Genomic DNA, 19479 nt, shown 5'->3' on the forward strand with positions numbered 1-19479 from the left:
CTTTACAAAGCTGAAGCCGTTGATGTCACAGACAAAAAAATGGCCATTCGCTCTCAGAAGGTCGAAACCGCACACAGTTTGCTGGAGGGAGAGAATGACCAATATCCCCCCCCCTTCTCCCTCTGCCTCTGCCTCCCTGCCTTCTTCTCTCTCTCTCTCTCTCTCTCTCTCTCTCTCTCTCTCTCTCTCTCTCTCTCTCTCTCTCTCTCTCTCTCTCTCTCTCTCTCTCTCTCTCTCTCTCTCTCTCTCTCTCTCTCTCTCTCTCTCTCTCTCTCTCTCTCTCTCTCTCTCTCTCTCTCTCTTCATCATATTCATCACCATTTTCTAAACAGTCCACACACTGTCTAGATATAGCAAACTTCTCAATACTTCCCCTGTATGCTTTTCATTTGCTACCATTTTCATGACATATTTTATACATTTAGTCCAGCTTTCCTTGGGAAACATCTTGTGTTCATGAATAGGACACGTCCTCTCTATTCTGAACTTTGTCTGCTTATGAAAGGCTGAAACAACAGCATCACTCGAGGTACACATCTCAGCTTGACTCCAGTCAGTGGTTATAGATGCATGTTTCATTAGCTGTGGTTAAAATTACAGCAGAAACGTTAGTATTTCTGCCAGGTTGACTTGAGGAGCCAGCTCAGTCCGTGTTCTCTTGGCTGTGGTGGAGAGAGCTCGCAGTACCAACACACCAGTCACATGAAATATCCAGTCAAAGCCTGAACAGAAACCCAAATGGAGATGACAGGATCACAGGGCCTTCCTGACAGTGGTTGGACTTCCGTATTCAGGGAAAACCCATTTCAGAACAGGCAGTTCTCTCTATGGCTCTAGGTTTGTCGTGGGAGCAAACCAGATAGTCTGCCTTATGTGAAATAGGTAGTATAGGCGTGATCTACACAACAACATTACCTGACCCACTGCAGTACTTTACGTGATAACTTGTTTCAGACACTTTGTTTTCCCCAGGAGGGGAAGTGCACCGTTCCTGGAAGTACTGCAATACCAGGTCGATGCGTGGAGTGGACGGAGCAAGCCCCTATTCCATCTCCCTGTTCCAAAAATCAATTTAATATATGGTCCCCGGGTAGGGGACGTATCAGATATTAAACTGATAAGAACAGATTTTTTTTTTTTTTCTTCTAAAAAAAAAGAAAAAGAAGTATTGATCAATTCGTAAAAACTTTCAAATAAAAGACAATCCACAAGACAGTCCGATACAAGTACAGAATCCCCACAAGGGGGTACAGGACAAAAGCCGCCGAGGCGGCGCACATAACAATTGCCCCCTAGGGGGTTACAAGTGGAAGTCCAAGTTCGACGGGGTCCATCTAGGCTTCCGCCCCGATGGCTCCGTCTCCCTCTCCTCCCGTCGTCCTCGCCAGTGGAGTCGAGCGACTGGCCCTCTGCCCTCTATCGCGACGGCCCCTGGGAAGGCACCATCCCTTCGCCACTTCTCCCAGGCTGCCCTTCGGCGAGGATTTCCTATCCTCTTGCGAGGATTCCAAATCCTGGTAGTCCGGCCCTCCGTCCGTCCAACCGTTGGTTCCCTCCGGCGGCCTGGCCCGCCTCTGGGTTACCAGCAACGTTGGGTGCCGAAGCACCCAACGTTCTGAAAAGGGGACAAGTCCCCGTCTGGCGTCGGGGCCGAAACCCCCAGGCAAACGACCGCTTCGACCCACCCCCGTCACCGGATCCCTATCAGGCGATCCAGTATCGACGGGGGCGGGCCAATATCTGCTCGATATGAGCAGATACTCACTTGATCTTAGCCAAAAGGCCGAGAAGCGATACCGATGTGCCCCTCGAGGGACCGTAGTCATTTCCAGGAACGTCATATTAATATACGGCTTCACGATTGTACTAATGAGCTACATAATCCGTAAAAAAACTAAAAACTAAACGGAGTACAAAAAAACATCATTAGCAAAGGAAAATCGCTTTAATCAACGTGTACACTTTGAAAACTAACGTGAAAACCTGGTGTAGCTGTCACGTGATACACGGCCCTCCAATTGGAAATGAAAGAAAAAATAATCGAAAACAATCGCAGTTAGGCTAATCTTCCGAGAAACAACCAGCCAATAACATGTACATTATGTGAAATATTTCGTATTTTCGGATGACGACTGCTATGATAGCTCACGGAAGAACAAACAACAGCCATGCGAACAGCCGACTCTGGCTACGACAAAACCCTGCCATCTGCTGGGCATCATAGAACAGCAGCAGCCACAGCATCAGGCTTCCCAACAGAAGACCGGTCCGTCATGCTGTTAAGCATGACCAACATGAGTGGATATGCATTTTGGCCATCAGTTGGGACAGAAGAGTATGGGGTTACATTTACAATTTACATGTATACATTTAGCAGACGCTTTTATCCAAAGCGACTTCCAAGAGAGAGTTTTACAAAAGTGCATAGGTCACTGATCAAGTGACAAAAAATACTAGGCCTTCCTAACGCTACATGCCAACTAACTAATATAGCCTACCTCTCAACGTGTCTTCTTTAAGCCAATGCCGGGACACATTTGCCGTGACACATTGCGCATCGAGTTGTTCGATAATAGGGCTATAGGCCTGCTACTACTAGGCCTGGAACACACACAGGCCACGACGACGTTAACAGCAAGTGTCTGACAACTTCAGCAAAACGAGTATGTCCTGACCGTAGCTGACATGACCGTAAACATTAACACACGTTAACCACATACATTGTCACGCAATTGGTAATAAAATTGATGAATGAAATAAAAAAACAGCAGCAATGGCTGTGTGGCCTAACCTTGGCCTATCAGCCAAAAATAACCTCACATTCGGTGCCACTTGCAAACAATACAAAATGAAAGGGGGAGTGTGTGCCTCTCCTCTGGCCATAGAACTGAACTGCCAGGTGGATGAACAAATTCAGCATAGCCTACCTGTATCTAGGAAAGAGGCGGACAAAACCGAAGCAAAATACCTTTCGACGAGTCTGGTGCTTATCATTCAGCGAGTCGTGATGCTTGCGTTTCTCTTCCAACAAGCGCTCTTTCCGAATGACTTGGATAATGCGCTGTAGTGAGAGCCCTTCCATTTCTCCCCATTGAAGCACTTCCACTACAACTCCTAAAAATAACTCCGAAATGTGCCATTTGCAGATTCCACAGAAGGCCGTTTAATAGGACAGATAGCCTACAGTAAAAGTGTGTATTTTCTTTCACAGACAATTCACAGCACATCGGTCTGACTTCAAACTTGATTTTTGATGTGATTTGCCACAAGGCAAGCTAAAGAACCACAACTTTTAGGCTAATCAATTTGGCAGATTTGGAAAGAATGTGTAGGTTTATACGACTTGCAACAGGAGTTAGCTTACCATTAGGTCTAAACAGACCTACTCAGTTTGAAGGGTAAAACGACAACGTCGTTTGCTTCGGTTTTGTCCGCCTCTTTCCTAGATACAGGTAGGCTATGCTGAATTTGTTCATCCACCTGGCAGTTCAGTTCTATGGCCAGAGGAGAGGCACACACTCCCCCTTTCATTTTGTATTGTTTGCAAGTGGCACCGAATGTGAGGTTATTTTTGGCTGATAGGCCAAGGTTAGGCCACACAGCCATTGCTGCTGTTTTTTTATTTCATTCATCAATTTTATTACCAATTGCGTGACAATGTATGTGGTTAACGTGTGTTAATGTTTACGGTCATGTCAGCTACGGTCAGGACATACTCGTTTTGCTGAAGTTGTCAGACACTTGCTGTTAACGTCGTCGTGGCCTGTGTGTGTTCCAGGCCTAGTAGTAGCAGGCCTATAGCCCTATTATCGAACAACTCGATGCGCAATGTGTCACGGCAAATGTGTCCCGGCATTGGCTTAAAGAAGACACGTTGAGAGGTAGGCTATATTAGTTAGTTGGCATGTAGCGTTAGGAAGGCCTAGTATTTTTTGTCACTTGATCAGTGACCTATGCACTTTTGTAAAACTCTCTCTTGGAAGTCGCTTTGGATAAAAGCGTCTGCTAAATGTATACATGTAAATTGTAAATGTAACCCCATACTCTTCTGTCCCAACTGATGGCCAAAATGCATATCCACTCATGTTGGTCATGCTTAACAGCATGACGGACCGGTCTTCTGTTGGGAAGCCTGATGCTGTGGCTGCTGCTGTTCTATGATGCCCAGCAGATGGCAGGGTTTTGTCGTAGCCAGAGTCGGCTGTTCGCATGGCTGTTGTTTGTTCTTCCGTGAGCTATCATAGCAGTCGTCATCCGAAAATACGAAATATTTCACATAATGTACATGTTATTGGCTGGTTGTTTCTCGGAAGATTAGCCTAACTGCGATTGTTTTCGATTATTTTTTCTTTCATTTCCAATTGGAGGGCCGTGTATCACGTGACAGCTACACCAGGTTTTCACGTTAGTTTTCAAAGTGTACACGTTGATTAAAGCGATTTTCCTTTGCTAATGATGTTTTTTTGTACTCCGTTTAGTTTTTAGTTTTTTTACGGATTATGTAGCTCATTAGTACAATCGTGAAGCCGTATATTAATATGACGTTCCTGGAAATGACTACGGTCCCTCGAGGGGCACATCGGTATCGCTTCTCGGCCTTTTGGCTAAGATCAAGTGTAGTATCTGTTCTTATCAGTTTAATATCTGATACGTCCCCTACCCGGGGACCATATATTAAATTGATTTTTGGAACAGGGAGATGGAATAGGGGCTTGCTCCGTCCACTCCACGCATCGACCTGGTATTGCAGTACTTCCAGGAACGGTGCACTTCCCCTCCTGGGGAAAACAAAGTGTCTGAAACAAGTTATCACGTAAAGTACTGCAGTGGGTCAGGTAATGTTGTTGTGTAGATCACGCCTATACTACCTATTTCACATAAGGCAGACTATCTGGTTTGCTCCCACGACAAACCTAGAGCCATAGAGAGAACTGCCTGTTCTGAAATGGGTTTTCCCTGAATACGGAAGTCCAACCACTGTCAGGAAGGCCCTGTGATCCTGTCATCTCCATTTGGGTTTCTGTTCAGGCTTTGACTGGATATTTCATGTGACTGGTGTGTTGGTACTGCGAGCTCTCTCCACCACAGCCAAGAGAACACGGACTGAGCTGGCTCCTCAAGTCAACCTGGCAGAAATACTAACGTTTCTGCTGTAATTTTAACCACAGCTAATGAAACATGCATCTATAACCACTGACTGGAGTCAAGCTGAGATGTGTACCTCGAGTGATGCTGTTGTTTCAGCCTTTCATAAGCAGACAAAGTTCAGAATAGAGAGGACGTGTCCTATTCATGAACACAAGATGTTTCCCAAGGAAAGCTGGACTAAATGTATAAAATATGTCATGAAAATGGTAGCAAATGAAAAGCATACAGGGGAAGTATTGAGAAGTTTGCTATATCTAGACAGTGTGTGGACTGTTTAGAAAATGGTGATGAATATGATGAAGATATTGATGATGATATTTTGGTTGACTGGGGTGAGGTTTTTTGTGGCTACTAGCGATCATCCAGGAGACAGAAATGCAGTTGGGGCCCTTTCTCTCACTCAGAGAAGCTGATAACTACCATCTGTCAATACTGACAGACTGGAAATCAGCTGACCAGAGGGAGAGAGAGAGAGAGAGAGAGAGAGAGAGAGAGAGAGAGAGAGGGAGGGAGGGAGTGAAAGTGAGAGAGAGAGGGACAGAAGAAGGCAGGGAGGGAGGCAGAGGGAGAGGGGGGGAGAGAGAGAGAGGGAGACAGAGAAAGAAGGACAGAAAGATAGGGAGAGAGAGAGGGAGACAGAGAGAGAGAGAGGGAGTGTACAGGGGGGGAGAGAAGGAGGCCGGCTCTATGCACTGAGGCAAGTTGAGTCTCAAGACTGATGATGGATGTCTGATTCTGTGGCGTGTCTGTGGCTCTGATGTGTCTAGAGACAGAAGAGCGACTAGACAGGAGCCCGCGTGGGGGTTACAGGTCACACTTGGGTGTGGGTCGTGCACCACGACAGCCTAACTAAACACTACACAGTCAACAAAGTTGTTAAAGGTATTTTCGGTAGTTTTGTTTTATAGACACACTTGTTAGGCTATGTATGTTTGTTGTTTGTTTTTGTTCTGTTTGTCTTGTTTTTGGTTGTTTCGTTTTTTGAAAGGATTGATGAAATAACCATATAACACAAATGGTATACTGAGCCATTAATCTTTGGTTTGATTATTTCATATCCTTTATGCTGGTATCTGCAAAAAAATAAAAAATAAATAGGCTCGGAATATCCTTTTGAATGTCAACGGAATGTTTCAGTTTTGGAATAACGGAATAACCATATAACCCAAATGGTATAACTAGCCGTATTATGCATTCTGGCACTAGTGAAAAAGAGAGAGAGAGAGAGAGAGAGATGTGGTCGTGCAACGATTGGAGGTATTACCTCCGAACACTAGAGGGCAGCAGCGACTATCTTTTTTTAACCTATTAATGTGTAGGCCTATTATCTTGACGAAACAGCAGCATTTTATTTTATTAATCCCCAAAAAACAGAACAACCAAAAACAAGCCGTTATACTTAAATGTAGGTTTAAATTACTAAAGATAAACCTGTATACTACTAATAGTTGATGTTAAATATCGTATTTTTTTATGGTGACTATGTCAGGATGGCCGAGCGGTCTAAGGCGCTGCGTTCAGGTCGCAGTCTCCTCTGGAGGCGTGGGTTCGAATCCCACTTCTGACAATACTTTTTTGTTCAGATTATGGAATTAATTTAAGGCTACATAAAGGCCGGTGCCTCCAAAGTAATGTGTCTATACATACTACGTAATAATATGATATAAAATAGCATACAATGTGAATTCAGTGGTATATTCCTTTATGTAGCTAGTTGTGTGTGTTCCGGCTATTTAGTAAAAGTTGACAACTAGTAGTTTGGCAGTTGATTTCAGTATACAGCTGGAGACTGCTGGGGTGTCCACAAGCACAATTTGCAATTTCTCTAGAAATTGTACCCTCTCTTATTTTAATTGTTAATACAGTTATGATCGTATATTTTGAGTGCTATTCACAAAACAAGTGTTAAAGAGTCTCATGCATTGGCCGGGAATGGAACCCAATATATCGCAATAATTGATAAACTAATACTAGTACCCATTAGGTATGTCCAACCTTTATCTTAGTATTCCCCAGTGTTAGCAACAGAGTCTACCAGTCAGGATGGCCGAGCGGTCTAAGGCGCTGCGTTCAGGTCGCAGTCTCCTCTGGAGGCGTGGGTTCAAATCCCACTTCTGACAGTACTTTTATGTTCAGATTATGGAATTAATTTAAGGCTCCATAAAGACCGTTGTCTCCATAGTAATGTCTTTAGTTGTAAGATATAAAATGACATACAATGTGAATTCAGTGGTAGAATTCCCACCACCCAGGAGGACAGGGCTCCAATACAAATCAATTCTACTTCCTTTCTTTTGAGCCCTTTTGGAGCCCAATTTTAAGAAACCTATATCAGTTACACCTAATATACATGATCTACTGATACTCAAAGAAACTCTACAGGTAGCTTTCATTTCCTTTATGTAGCTAGTTGTGTGTCTTCCGGCTATCTAGCTAAAGTTAGAAATTAACTAATCGATGGCAGTTGATGGCAGTATACAGCTGGAGACTGCTGGGGTGTCCACAAGCACAATTTCCCTAGAAATGGTACCCTCTCTTATTACAATTGTTAGACAGCTATTATTATGTAGATCGGGTGAGGTTATGTATATTTTGAGTGTTACAAAACGAAGTGTTAAAAAGAGTATCATGCATTGGCCGGGAATCGAACCCGGGCCTCCCGCGTGGCAGGCGAGAATTCTACCACTGAACCACCAATGCTTTGACTCTGGAACTCTTTCACCCTGGGTACTTGTCCCTGGGCCTTGGCAGCCGAGGATTGTTTAGCGAAAACTCTTAAACGTTTCCCATTTTTTCTCAATGGTAGTCCTAAATCACTACGGATATAATATTCTGACGGCCTCTCGTAGGTTTTCGGGCGCTGTTCCGATTTTACCATAGACTCCCATAGAAAAACAGAGAGGCAACTGTCTCAGTGAGTTTACCTGTATGGCTGCAGCCGGGAACCTCCCGTGTCATCATGCCCTCTCGTCTCATGCCAGCCCGCCTGGTGTCGTCCCTGAGTTTCTACTTTTCAAAGTAAAAGCTCGCGTCTAGTCCGCTATGTCTCCTTCCTACTGTGTTTTGGGTGGCTTTTTTTTTACTACACAGTAACAAATGAATAAAATCCTTTTAAAAAATCTGTCTTTAAGATAAATGCAGACTATCATGCTAATGAATAAAATACTTAAAAATATATGTCAGTCTATAAAATAAATGCAGACTATGGACAAACTAAAAATCCATTATAATAACAATATATACATATATATATATATAGAATATAAAAATAAAAAGGATAACAAGTGGAACATGTTTATTTTTTTATTCTTGTGTGTGCAGATCCTTGTTATCCCTCCTCAGGAATCAATGCATACAGCATCCAGATGGGAATTTGCAGTGATGTCTCTGACAGCTTTATCGGTGTGTTGTCTGTAAAAGTGCTTCTTGATATTTATTTTGAACTGCACATTACATTGAGGACAAAGTACATTTGTCAACTTTGCACAGCGCACTCTGCAGGGAGGGTTGTCCAGGTCAGGACTGAATAGCATAAGAACAGTTTCTTTCCATCCGCTGTTGGCCTCTTCAACAAGGCCAAGGGCTCACACTGACTTTAAAGACTTAATCACAATCTGCACAATGACACCTTGCCACATTGCAATTTCCACTATTTGTATCTTTTGTACTATTTGTATTTTTTGTACTATTTGTATTTTTTGTACTATCTGTATTTTTAGATTGTAAATTATGGTTACTTTATATTTAATTTGTATTCTAAATCCCCTTAGTATTAGCTAGACTTTGTTCCTTTTGTATAGTTAGACCACATATTTAAGTTTTAAGATTCCTATATGTTTAATGTATGCACCTTCCTGCCAAAGTAATTTCCTTGTCTGTGCAAACCTTCATGGCGATTAAAACCCTTTCTGATTCTGAAAAGGATTCTGGCGGTGGGTGTTGGGGTCTCTCTGCTGGGTCTCTTTGTCATTGCATTTCATTATCATGTACCTGAGAAACAGAGACACACACAAACGTTTAATATGCACATGTGAAAAACACAGAAAACATTCACACACAGATAGTTTTGTTTACAAACAGACACACATATACTCACCGATACAGGCAGTTTGTCAGTGCTGAGATGAGGTAGGCTCACAGATTCTGCTGCAGAGAATTGACAATCAAACTGACAATCAACTAACAGCATTAAGTGAACACAGCCAATGCAGCTCCACAGAAAATGAAGAGCGATGCACTCTGGGAAGTGATGCTCATCTCTCTGCAGTCGGCATTAGCGTCCAACTGGGTGTCATGGAGTGGTGCCCTACAGATCTGAAAATGCCTCAGTGTATCCTGCCTTTTTATTGTGGTCTTGAGGCAGAAAGGGCAGTGGAAGTGACTCCTGCTTCCACTTCTGCAGGCCTGGTGGCAGTTTGTTATGAAGAAATCTATGAAGGGCTAAAAAGTCACTTGTTCCGGGAGTACAACGGTACTTAGGAATGACTTGCTGGACCTGATGTTAATTTCCTCCAGGAACACAAAGACTCTTATTGAGGGACTTGTTGCTCTTGTTGGTTAGTTGTAACTGATTTAACTTCTTGCACTCGCTGTGAATTATATTATTGTTGCTTGATTTTCCTACTTCTTGAGGTTCATGTTTAATTGTAACTTGTTTAACTACATGCTCTTATGTTTCTTTCCATTGGCACTTATTTGCTTTTCACAATGTATGCTTCATGTTTTGGCTACCCACAATGTTTTGGGGCTATCTCGTTGTGTATGATCACTGACCTATGCACTTTTGTAAAGCTCTCTCTTGAAAGTCGCTTTGGATAAAAGCTTCTGCTAAATGAATACATGTAAATGTAAGGGACAAAGCATTATGTGCTTGCTTACCCTATAAGATAAAGCAACTAGTATGTCAAGTTACTATTGGTAAGCTTGCTAAGTAGCCGTAGTTACAAACAAACGATAATGGCATAGCACAATGCTGATTGAGGAAACTAACCTTCATGTTGAATGGCATTTTTTACATGCACCTCCATGTGCTGCAAAACCTTTGCCCTACACCGGGGCTTGTACACTGAAGTGGGGCATAGGGAACAATGATGGTCGGTAGAGCACACCGTGCATCGTGTAACCTGCAATGTGTTCTTTTTTTTTAAGGCACTGATGTGTACCTTAAGGAATTGCTTTAGGTAACGTTAGCTAATATTCGCTAACAAATGTCAACATATGCAACTGATGCAGTTTTAAATGGAAGTCATCGCAGGTTTCATCAAATATACGTTAACATCAGGGACACAACAATAACATCCAGAAATCAGCAAACCATATGTATGACTAAAATGGTTAATTTAACAGTTTTTCAATTGATTGCAACATGTGCTCACAAACTTACCCGTGACTCCAACTGGAAAATTCGCCATTTCATATTTTTGACCCTCTGAACTTACCGTTGGACAGCCGGGGCATGCGACGGGAGGGCATGAGAGAACTCCATAAATCCAACACCAAACCCAGGCCTCCTGCATAGCAGAATTCTACCACTGAACCACCAATCCTTAGATGCCTAAATGAACGCATGATATAGGTTGTAGAACGCAATGGTTTTCACCAGTCAGGATGGCCGAGCGGTCTAAGGCGCTGCGTTCAGGTCGCAGTCTCCTCTGGAGGCGTGGGTTCAAATCCCACTTCTGACAGAAATTTTATTTCCTTCTTCTTTCCCTCACCCCTCCTTCTTACCCATCCTCCTACTTTCCCACCTCCTTCTTACCCATCCTCCTACTTTCCCACAACTACTGCTCCTCATTCCTGCTTACTTAAACAGCGCTATGGAGGGCTCGCTGGAGGACTGCAGTGAGGACTGGGTGTTTGAAGTCGTAGGGGGACAGGGCTGAGTTGGGCCAGGGGCTCTGTATTTGTCCCAGTCGGTAGGTACTGGACGACAGCTAGGTTCCAGGTATTTCAACCCAAACATTTCTCCAGTGTCTCTGTTTGAGATGTACAAGGCTTTGTACTTGGGCTGGCCTGTCACCCTTACAGAGGCTGCATTCAGCTCCATCATGAGCACAGGGTCAAACATCACTGGAAGGAGGACATCAGGCTGTTTCAGGTCCACCAGCCTCTCAAAGTTCCAGCGTGCCACTCCAGTCATACCCTGGGCCTGGAACAGCTCAGGGGAGACACGGTTGCCAGTCACCCATTGAGCCTGGTGAAAGTGGTAGCCTTCCTGCTGGGAAGTGCCTCGGACTGGGATCCAGATGGGCACTCTGGCACCCTCCCCCTGGACGTGATTGAGCTGTAAGGTTCCCCCATACCTGTACATGATCCCGTCTTCCAGCTCTGGGTCACTGAGGCAGCCCCTCAGTATGTGGACCCGCTGGATCCTCCAGGTCTTCAGCATTGTCGGCTTGAAGAGTGGGACATTGTTTGGGTCCTTGGACATTTGGAAGTGCTGAAGAACCTCCTCTATCCTGGTCACCAGCTCCTGAGGCTGAGGGATCTTGGTCCTGCAGTGATCCCGGATGTGCTGCTTGGTGGGGTTTGGAGGCACAATGCCACAGAAAGTGTATGCAACTTTCAGCCTCTGCAGATCTTCCTGGTCGACCACAAGGAAGGCAGCTGAGAGGAACTGGCAGAAGGAGCTGTACAGTGAATGATGCTCAGACACACACTCCCTGCAAAAACGCCTCATACAGAGAAACAGGTCTAGTTTCATTTCTATGTCCGGGTAGAATTTTGACCTTGAGGCACAGGTGTTGGTCAGCTCCCCTGCAGTGACCTCTGCCAACACAGCCTCTGTGGTCTTCCAAGCATCCCACAGTAGATGTTCACCAGGGTGGGGGTCTGGAACCCTGAATGCTGCACAGCAGTACCTACACAATAACAAAAATGGAAGAAAACAAAATTAGAAATATGCAAATATAGGGGCTACATTTATAACACAAATTAAGTTACATTCACATTATATGATTTACATGTCTTTTGAATTGTGTGCTATATAATAACCATACCTGTCCACCCAGTGGTACTTGCCATGTCCAGTCCAGCAGCAGTGTAGCGGTTGGCCAGACCTAGATACATGGGCTCCAAGGAGCGCTCAGACTCAGACTGCACCATCACCCAGGAGAGGATCATCCAGTTCTCATTCATGACGGCGTAGGATGACATGGCCCCTGAGGAGAGAGTAACCTTTCTGGCAATCTTGCGCGTGTAGTCAGATCTCAACACCTGCCCAAAGGTGCCCTGTAGGAGCTTGTTGATTGCTGGCTCCTGGCGTCGAAACTCCTGGAGCAAGCAGTCTGTCAGGTATTGTGCAGACACTGACACTCCACTCCAACCATCAGCATCTTCATAACCTCCAAAAGGAGGCACCTGGTTGTGCCCCCTGATGAAGGCACTGATTGTTTTCTGGCCACCCAAGCCCGCCTATGTGTCCTGGACATTCTGCACACAGTGCAGGTAGGAGAGATGAGCTTGCTCATATTTGAGGTGCAGCATCTCCGTCACCTGTTTGGCCATGTCATTGGGTGATTTACCCGTGCGCCTCAGCTCGTGCAACACCGTTTTGCAGATGGCCTTCTTGTATGTCAGAAAGGCAGGCAGGATGTTGGTGAAGCGCTGCGGAAGTTTGTCCAACCACTGAGGGTTGTCAGCAAACCAGTGCTTCCTGCAGGTCTTGCAGCACAGACGGGATGCAAAAAGGTAGTACTGGCCAATCATGCCAACAATGACACGAGGCCTTCCCACCCCCGCCGATGCTATCATCGGCTGCGGACAAACCCAGGCCTCCTGCATAGCAGAACTCTACCACTGAACCACCAATCCTTAGATGCCTAAATACTCGTACACAGGGTTTAATGTCACCGCTGAGTCAACAAGCTTACGCCTGGGACACACTGGCTGCGAAGCGCCTGGACGCGCCGCACAGCGCCACGATCGGCTACAACTGAGCAAAAGCTGTTCACACCAAACGCGCATTTCTCCGCGCCGGTCACCAAGCCTTTCAGCTACTCTGAGCTTTCCTTTACGGCTATGTCTGCTTGTGTGTTGTGTTCAACGCGTGACAACTCGTTTCTCTCAAACAAACAAAACAACTACGGGCATGCTAGCTCAACGGATCTATCCGTTTATTTTCATTCGTTTTCATCAGGGTAACCACATGTAAAGGACGTTCGTTATCAACATTGTGTAATTATAAAGTCTACAACACTGGAACACTTTTTGGCTCATGCTTTCACCAGTCAGGATGGCCGAGCGGTCTAAGGCGCTGCGTTCAGGTCGCAGTCTCCTCTGGAGGCGTGGGTTCAAATCCCACTTCTGACAAGAATTTTACTGCCTTCTTCTTTCCCTCACCCCTTCTCCTTTCCCCTCCTCCTACTTTCCCCACAACTACTGCTCCTCACTCCTGCTTACTTACTTCTTCTCACTTATTTTGAATCCGCCAGGGTACGAACGTCAAGAATCTAAGCATTGGTGGTTCAGTGGTAGAATTCTCGCCTGCCACGCGGGAGGCCCGGGTTCGATTCCCGGCCAATGCATGATACTTTTTTAACACTTGATTTGTGTAATTAACACTCACTACACCTACATAAACATAACTGTAGTAACAATTGTAACTGGGGAAATACAGATATCAACTGCTAAACTATAAGTTGAGACATAGAAAAATAGAGTTGCAATGCATAGCAGAATTCTACCACTGAACCACCAATCCTTAGATGTCTAAATATTTGTAAACAGGGTTTAATGTCACCGCTGAGTCAACAAACTTATGATCTTTCAGGCAAGATACAAGTGTAAAATCGTCAATGAACCCATCATATGGGATGTGGAACACATTTTGGCACATGTCTGGATGGTCGAGCGGTCTAAGGCGCTGCGTTCAGGTCGCAGTCTCCTCTGGAGGCGTGGGTTCAAATCCTTCTTCTGACAAGAATTTTACTTCCTTCTTCTTTCCCTCACCCCTTCTCCTTACCCCTCCTCCTACTTTCCCCACAACTACTGCTCCTCACTCCTGCTTACTTACTTCTTCTCACTTATTTTGAATCCGCCAGGGTACGAACGTCAAGAATCTAAGCATTGGTGGTTCAGTGGTAGAATTCTCGCCTGCCACGCGGGAGGCCCGGGTTCGATTCCCGGCCAATGCATGAGACTTTTTTAACACTTGATTTGTGTATTTAACACTCACTACATCTACATAACATAGCTGTAGTAACAATTGTAACTGGAGAAATACAGATATCAAATGCTAAACTAAGTTGAGACATAGAAAAATAGAGTTGCAATACATAGCGGAATTCTACCACTGAACCAACAATCCTTAGATGACTAAATACTCGTAAACAGGGTTTACAGTTTTTCTCGATTGCTAAAACACGTTTTTTGAAACAGTCAACCATTCAAAAACCTCTGACTCTTCTGGCAAAATCAAACACTCGCCCCTAAACCATTTCACATGCTCAAAATCAAACAAGGCTTTCAGATCATAAACACAGCAAATCAAAATATAAACACTATGGAGCAATCATTAGACACAACACAAAAAAATGGAGAACACAGCATCCAGGCCATGTAAAGACACATTTGTTTATGTATACACAGTAAATGCATTTACGTAGCAATAAAGAAAATGGATTTTGAAACACTGGATTTTTGTGTTTCAACACCCATTGACACTTTCCTGATGTATGACTATGTTTAGCCTATGTTCTGCACCTCTCTTTTGCCAACCGTCTCTGGAGGAGGGGATCCCTCACTGAATTGCTCCTCTCAAGGTTTCTTCCATTTTCTTTCCTCTAGTGAGTTTTTATGGGAGTTTTTCCCTGTCTTCCTTGAGGGTTGAGGTTGGCTGAGGGGCAGTTCTATGGGCGTATGTGAAACCCTCTGTGACATTGCTTGTAAAAAGGGCTATACAAATACTGTACATTTGATTTGAAAATATTACAGTAACCATCACAACTTACTACTGTCAACAAAGAACAAAGAAAAACGGGATAAAAACCCTCTGGTGTGCTGGATCCAGCCTTGAAAACACTCCACACCTATGTCCACAGGCCAATTCCATTGCCTGTAGGAGATTTACCCTGGTATATGGGTTGCGGTCATAGACCTTTCACCGCCACACAGAGAAAAACTCTTCAATTGGGTTGAGAAAAGGGCTGTATGGTGGAAGGCAAACATTTACAGTAGAAAATGCTGGTTGATGTTGAACTATTCTCGTATACGGACACCATGGTGAAAGCTGACATTGTCCCAAACCACCATTAGAAACAAGTGTGAACAATTTTGAGTCATTGTGTTTTACAGATGACAACTGTGTTGTAGTTGTGTTTACTGTTTGCCGCTTGTGTTTACCATTTTGCGGCACAAGTGCATCACAGTGCAAAATGTGTTTAGTGAATGAGAATGTGTTTAGAGTTTTGCCAAAAAAGTGTCTGATTTGACAAATCGGTTTAGTTCACTGAACATTTGATTCAGAGAATGGGGTTTAGTGTTTTAGCAATCGAGAAAAACGGTAATGTCACCGCTGAGTCAACAAGCTTATGATCTTTCAGGCAAGATACAAGTGTAAAATCATCAATGAACCCATCATATGGGATGTGGAACACTTTTTGGCACTTGCATTCACCAGTCAGGATGGCCGAGCGGTCTAAGGCGCTGCGTTCAGGTCGCAGTCTCCTCTGGAGGCGTGGGTTCAAATCCCACTTCTGACAATATCTTTATGTTACTAGTGCAGAGTGCCCGTGATGCAGTTGGTGCTGCCTTCGGGTCACATGACCCACATGTTTTTACCCAATACAAAAACAAATAAAAATAATTTGATTTTAACCTTTGCAATTGGGGGGTCTGAGACAGCCCAACGGTTAAAAGAAAATGCTTCACTTTGTTTTTGTATGCGGTAAATTTGTCGCAATACGACGGTGGGTCACAATGACTGATGGGTCAGAATGACCCGAAGATAACACAAGGGTTAAAGGGATCATTGACTGATTTTATAGGGTATTTCACACTGTTCCTTAAGGTTTCCGAATAGGGTATGTAACATTGGTTAGTCAGATGTCTCCGGTAGATTTTCTACCGGCGAATCAGCGAACAGAGGGAGTGGCTGAGAACGATGACGTTGATGTCGTGCGCTACGCAACACGTTTGTGTTGTAGTTCCGTAATGGCGGCGGAGAAATATGCGAGCGAAGCCATTCGGTCCGTTGTGGCAACACTGCCGAATATCTATAAACTAAAGCCGGAGCAAGAAGAAGAAGAAGTTTTGCTGAGTTTTGTAGGTGGCCATGATGTTGTGGCCCTCCTCCCCACAGGGTTCAGGAACAGTTTGATTTTCCAGCTAAGGCAGCTAGCTCTGCTACAGTAGTGGTGAAGTACTCGCCTACAAGGAAGTCAACGCTTGTCAATGGAGCGAGGCCAGACTCTCTACAAATGAAATGTACGAGAGTCTGGTTAGGACCAGGCTAGTTTCATTCGTCATTTGCCTGAGAAAGCGACCTCCGTTAGCCAGGCTAGTTTTGCCCAATCACTTGGTCAGGCTATTTAAAGGTATCGGGGTCAAGTGACTTTTGTGCATGGACAACTGAAACGTAAATGTACTTGTCCAAAGGACAAGTGCATCAAAAAGTTAATGTCAAGCCCTGCAATCCAGTGGCCAGAGATATATGATGACCTGATGGACACTCCAAGTGTATTATACCCGGGAGAAGTTCGTCTTTTGCCTCCGACATGAGCAGTTGAGCCTGCTTGACAGTCGTGTGACGTAGGGTGATAATTGGTCTGTATGAAAACACTTCAACAAATCATAAAACAAACAACATTAACTTTTACAGGAAAAGGTAGGGCCTATCTAGCAGAGGACGGACCCTCCTGAATGGACAGACTGTCTTTTAACAGGAAGGAGAGGTGAAAAACATGTCTATTTTGAAAACAGTACTCCCGAAGATACTTTAGCTATTTTTAAGAATTATTTTGATGCAGGGCATACCTACGACGTGATAGTTGACATGTTGTCAACCAATCACAACATCAGGATGAGTATACACACTTTGAAGTCACGTTTGCGAGAAGCAGGGTTGTACAGAAGGAAAAACTATCGATAGCCGAATAGTTGCCCTGGTCCACGCAGCTCTGTAAGGATGGCACGTCTCACCTTATCCAGTTTTGAATAGTTTTTCCTTCTGTACAACCCTGCTTCTCTCAAACGTGACTTCAAAGTGTGTATACTCATCATGCATCTGCAGCAGTACCTTATGAAGCAAAGTGCCCTGACAGCATCCACACTTTCAACCCTGAATGTTGCAGCCTCCAATATCACCTCAACCCCTGCCTCTGATCCTCCAGGTCTGTTCATGTAACATACAGCACTTACGTAACTGTTTAAATATTTGTTCCATATAAATTGTAATGTGACCTTTGTTTTGACCTTTGTCATAGAGGATGAGGAGGATTTGGAGAGGGCAATGCTGTCCCCTTCAAAGTTTGGGACCCAGCTGAGTGAGTTAACTAAAGGAACCTGTCCACACTTGTCCATGTCCATCAGTCACTTTCAGATCAATGAAAATGTATTATTTAAACATATTGCAATATACTTGTTCTCTGTTCAGGTTCACCAGCAGTAGCAGTAGCAGCAGTTGGGACATCTGCTTCATCCACAGAGGTTTACCATCCATCAGTTTTGGAGGATAATTGTGTCACGCACAGAATTGATCTACCATAACTGGCCTGTTCTGATGCTTGTGTTCTTTTGTTCTACTTACTACCGTCCTAAGGATGTAACATGTCAGTGATGAGGGTAAGTGTTCATAAGTTCTATTTATGCATGATTTCTATAAAGCTGTTTCAAGGGTTTGGCATGCCAATTGGACAAGGATGAAGATGTCTGTAGCGCACTTTCATTTAAAATATAAGCCATCATTTAATTATTACTTCTCTACCTACATGAAAACTGCAGGTGTCCTCTCATGTGAAATCTACTTGCCAAACCCTTGACTCTTTACTATTTTATGTTGGTATTGTCACTGTGCTTTATGTTATTATTGACATGATCAAATCGATATAGTTTGATTTTATAGAAAGGTATCAAAAATATCTATCTACTGATTTGATTTAAAATAATCTTCATTTGTATTCATTGATTGAATTAATCAGAATGTATTTATTAATCAGAATGCTTTTATATCTGTTATTATGTTGATATCAAGTAAGGCAGACTCTTACCAATTACACATACAAATAAGATTGACACGCCAAACTGTGTTGAGGGGTCAGATGATAACACTTTATTTTCCTTATTAACAGTGAGGAGCAAACCAACAGCTACACTCTCTAGACCAGCTGATGTATATCTCATATTTATTTGCTATGAAAGTGTCTCCCATTTATGTTTAAGTTTGTGTTATTTTATCTTCACCAGCTTCCTCCACTCCAGTGAAGGTCTGCCTACCGGTACTTCCTCAGCTGCCTGCCTTGGGTCAATCTTTGATCCCACAACCAATCTTGTCAGAACAAAGTATGTCCTTTCATTTTCAATGGACACAAACTCTTATTTTGTCTATAAACAAGTTAGTTTTCTGAAAAGTAAAACATGGTAATTTCATGCCACTTACTGAGAGAAAAGAGCAGAATGTTTTCTCGGCCGATTAAATTTAAATATCTCAATCTGGTTTTTGCTTTTTCATAGCTCTGTCACACACTGCTCCTCCAGTAGACCCTGCATCCGAAGAACAGCCTGCAGCCTCTCCTGCAGTATCGGCTAGTGTCCCTAGCTATGACTTGGATGTCTGTCGCTGGATCTGCTCCAATCAACAGCGGATTTGGATGAAGACAGAGATGGAAGCTTTGGGGCTGTGGCCAGGTTCCCGCCCAGTACGCCATCTGATGAAGATGCTCTCTGTGGCGCTACCCACCTCAGCCAGAGCTCATTGAGACCTCTTCTGACCTGCCCTCCCACAAATATTTCCAGCTCCATCCTTTCTTCATCTGGGAGCCAGAGAATGACATCATGGAGCGCCTAAGAAACAATTACGTGCTCCCATGTCTCCATGGTTGTCCGCAGCCGATGATAGCATCGGCGGGGGTGGGAAGGCCTCGTGTGATTGTTGGCATGAGTGGCCAGTACTACCTGTTTGCATCCCGTCTCTGCTGCAAGACCTGCAGGAAGCACTGGTTTGCTGACAACCCTCAGTGGTTGGACAAACTTCCGCAGCGCTTCACCAACATCCTGCCTGCCTTTCTCACGTACAAGAAGGCCATCTGCAAAATGATGTTGCATGAGCTGAGGCGCACGGGTAAATCACCCAATGACATGGCCAAACAGGTGACGGAGATGCTGCACCTCAAATAT

General features: G+C 44.1%; 1 long non-coding RNA gene and 10 other non-coding genes across 11 annotated transcripts; 8 read left to right on the forward strand and 3 right to left on the reverse strand.

Moving 5' to 3' along the window:
• Positions 1-975: 975 nt before the first annotated feature.
• On the reverse strand, positions 976-1165 carry LOC134021781 (U2 spliceosomal RNA). The gene has a single exon (XR_009930566.1). It is a non-coding gene; the product is annotated as a U2 spliceosomal RNA (small nuclear RNA).
• Positions 1166-4584: 3419 nt separating this feature from the next.
• On the forward strand, positions 4585-4775 carry LOC134021770 (U2 spliceosomal RNA). The gene has a single exon (XR_009930555.1). It is a non-coding gene; the product is annotated as a U2 spliceosomal RNA (small nuclear RNA).
• Positions 4776-6632: 1857 nt separating this feature from the next.
• Positions 6633-6715, forward strand: trnal-cag (transfer RNA leucine (anticodon CAG)). The gene has a single exon. It is a non-coding gene; the product is annotated as a tRNA-Leu (tRNA).
• Positions 6716-7185: 470 nt separating this feature from the next.
• Positions 7186-7268, forward strand: trnal-cag (transfer RNA leucine (anticodon CAG)). Its single transcript has one exon. It is a non-coding gene; the product is annotated as a tRNA-Leu (tRNA).
• A 509-nt stretch (positions 7269-7777) lies between these two features.
• trnag-gcc (transfer RNA glycine (anticodon GCC)) lies at positions 7778-7848 on the reverse strand. Its single transcript has one exon. It is a non-coding gene; the product is annotated as a tRNA-Gly (tRNA).
• Positions 7849-8451: 603 nt separating this feature from the next.
• On the reverse strand, positions 8452-10286 carry LOC134021026 (uncharacterized). The gene is made up of 3 exons (XR_009930467.1): positions 10139-10286; positions 9245-9294; positions 8452-9138 (listed from the first exon to the last, which is right to left on the reverse strand). It is a non-coding gene; the product is annotated as an uncharacterized LOC134021026 (long non-coding RNA).
• Positions 10287-10749: 463 nt separating this feature from the next.
• trnal-cag (transfer RNA leucine (anticodon CAG)) lies at positions 10750-10832 on the forward strand. The gene has a single exon. It is a non-coding gene; the product is annotated as a tRNA-Leu (tRNA).
• Positions 10833-13375: 2543 nt separating this feature from the next.
• Positions 13376-13458, forward strand: trnal-cag (transfer RNA leucine (anticodon CAG)). The gene has a single exon. It is a non-coding gene; the product is annotated as a tRNA-Leu (tRNA).
• A 144-nt stretch (positions 13459-13602) lies between these two features.
• On the forward strand, positions 13603-13673 carry trnag-gcc (transfer RNA glycine (anticodon GCC)). Its single transcript has one exon. It is a non-coding gene; the product is annotated as a tRNA-Gly (tRNA).
• A 538-nt stretch (positions 13674-14211) lies between these two features.
• Positions 14212-14282, forward strand: trnag-gcc (transfer RNA glycine (anticodon GCC)). The gene has a single exon. It is a non-coding gene; the product is annotated as a tRNA-Gly (tRNA).
• Positions 14283-15765: 1483 nt separating this feature from the next.
• Positions 15766-15848, forward strand: trnal-cag (transfer RNA leucine (anticodon CAG)). Its single transcript has one exon. It is a non-coding gene; the product is annotated as a tRNA-Leu (tRNA).
• Positions 15849-19479: the final 3631 nt, after the last annotated feature.

Source organism: Osmerus eperlanus, chromosome 5 (assembly GCF_963692335.1).
Source record: "Osmerus eperlanus chromosome 5, fOsmEpe2.1, whole genome shotgun sequence".
Lineage (NCBI taxonomy): Eukaryota > Metazoa > Chordata > Actinopteri > Osmeriformes > Osmeridae > Osmerus > Osmerus eperlanus.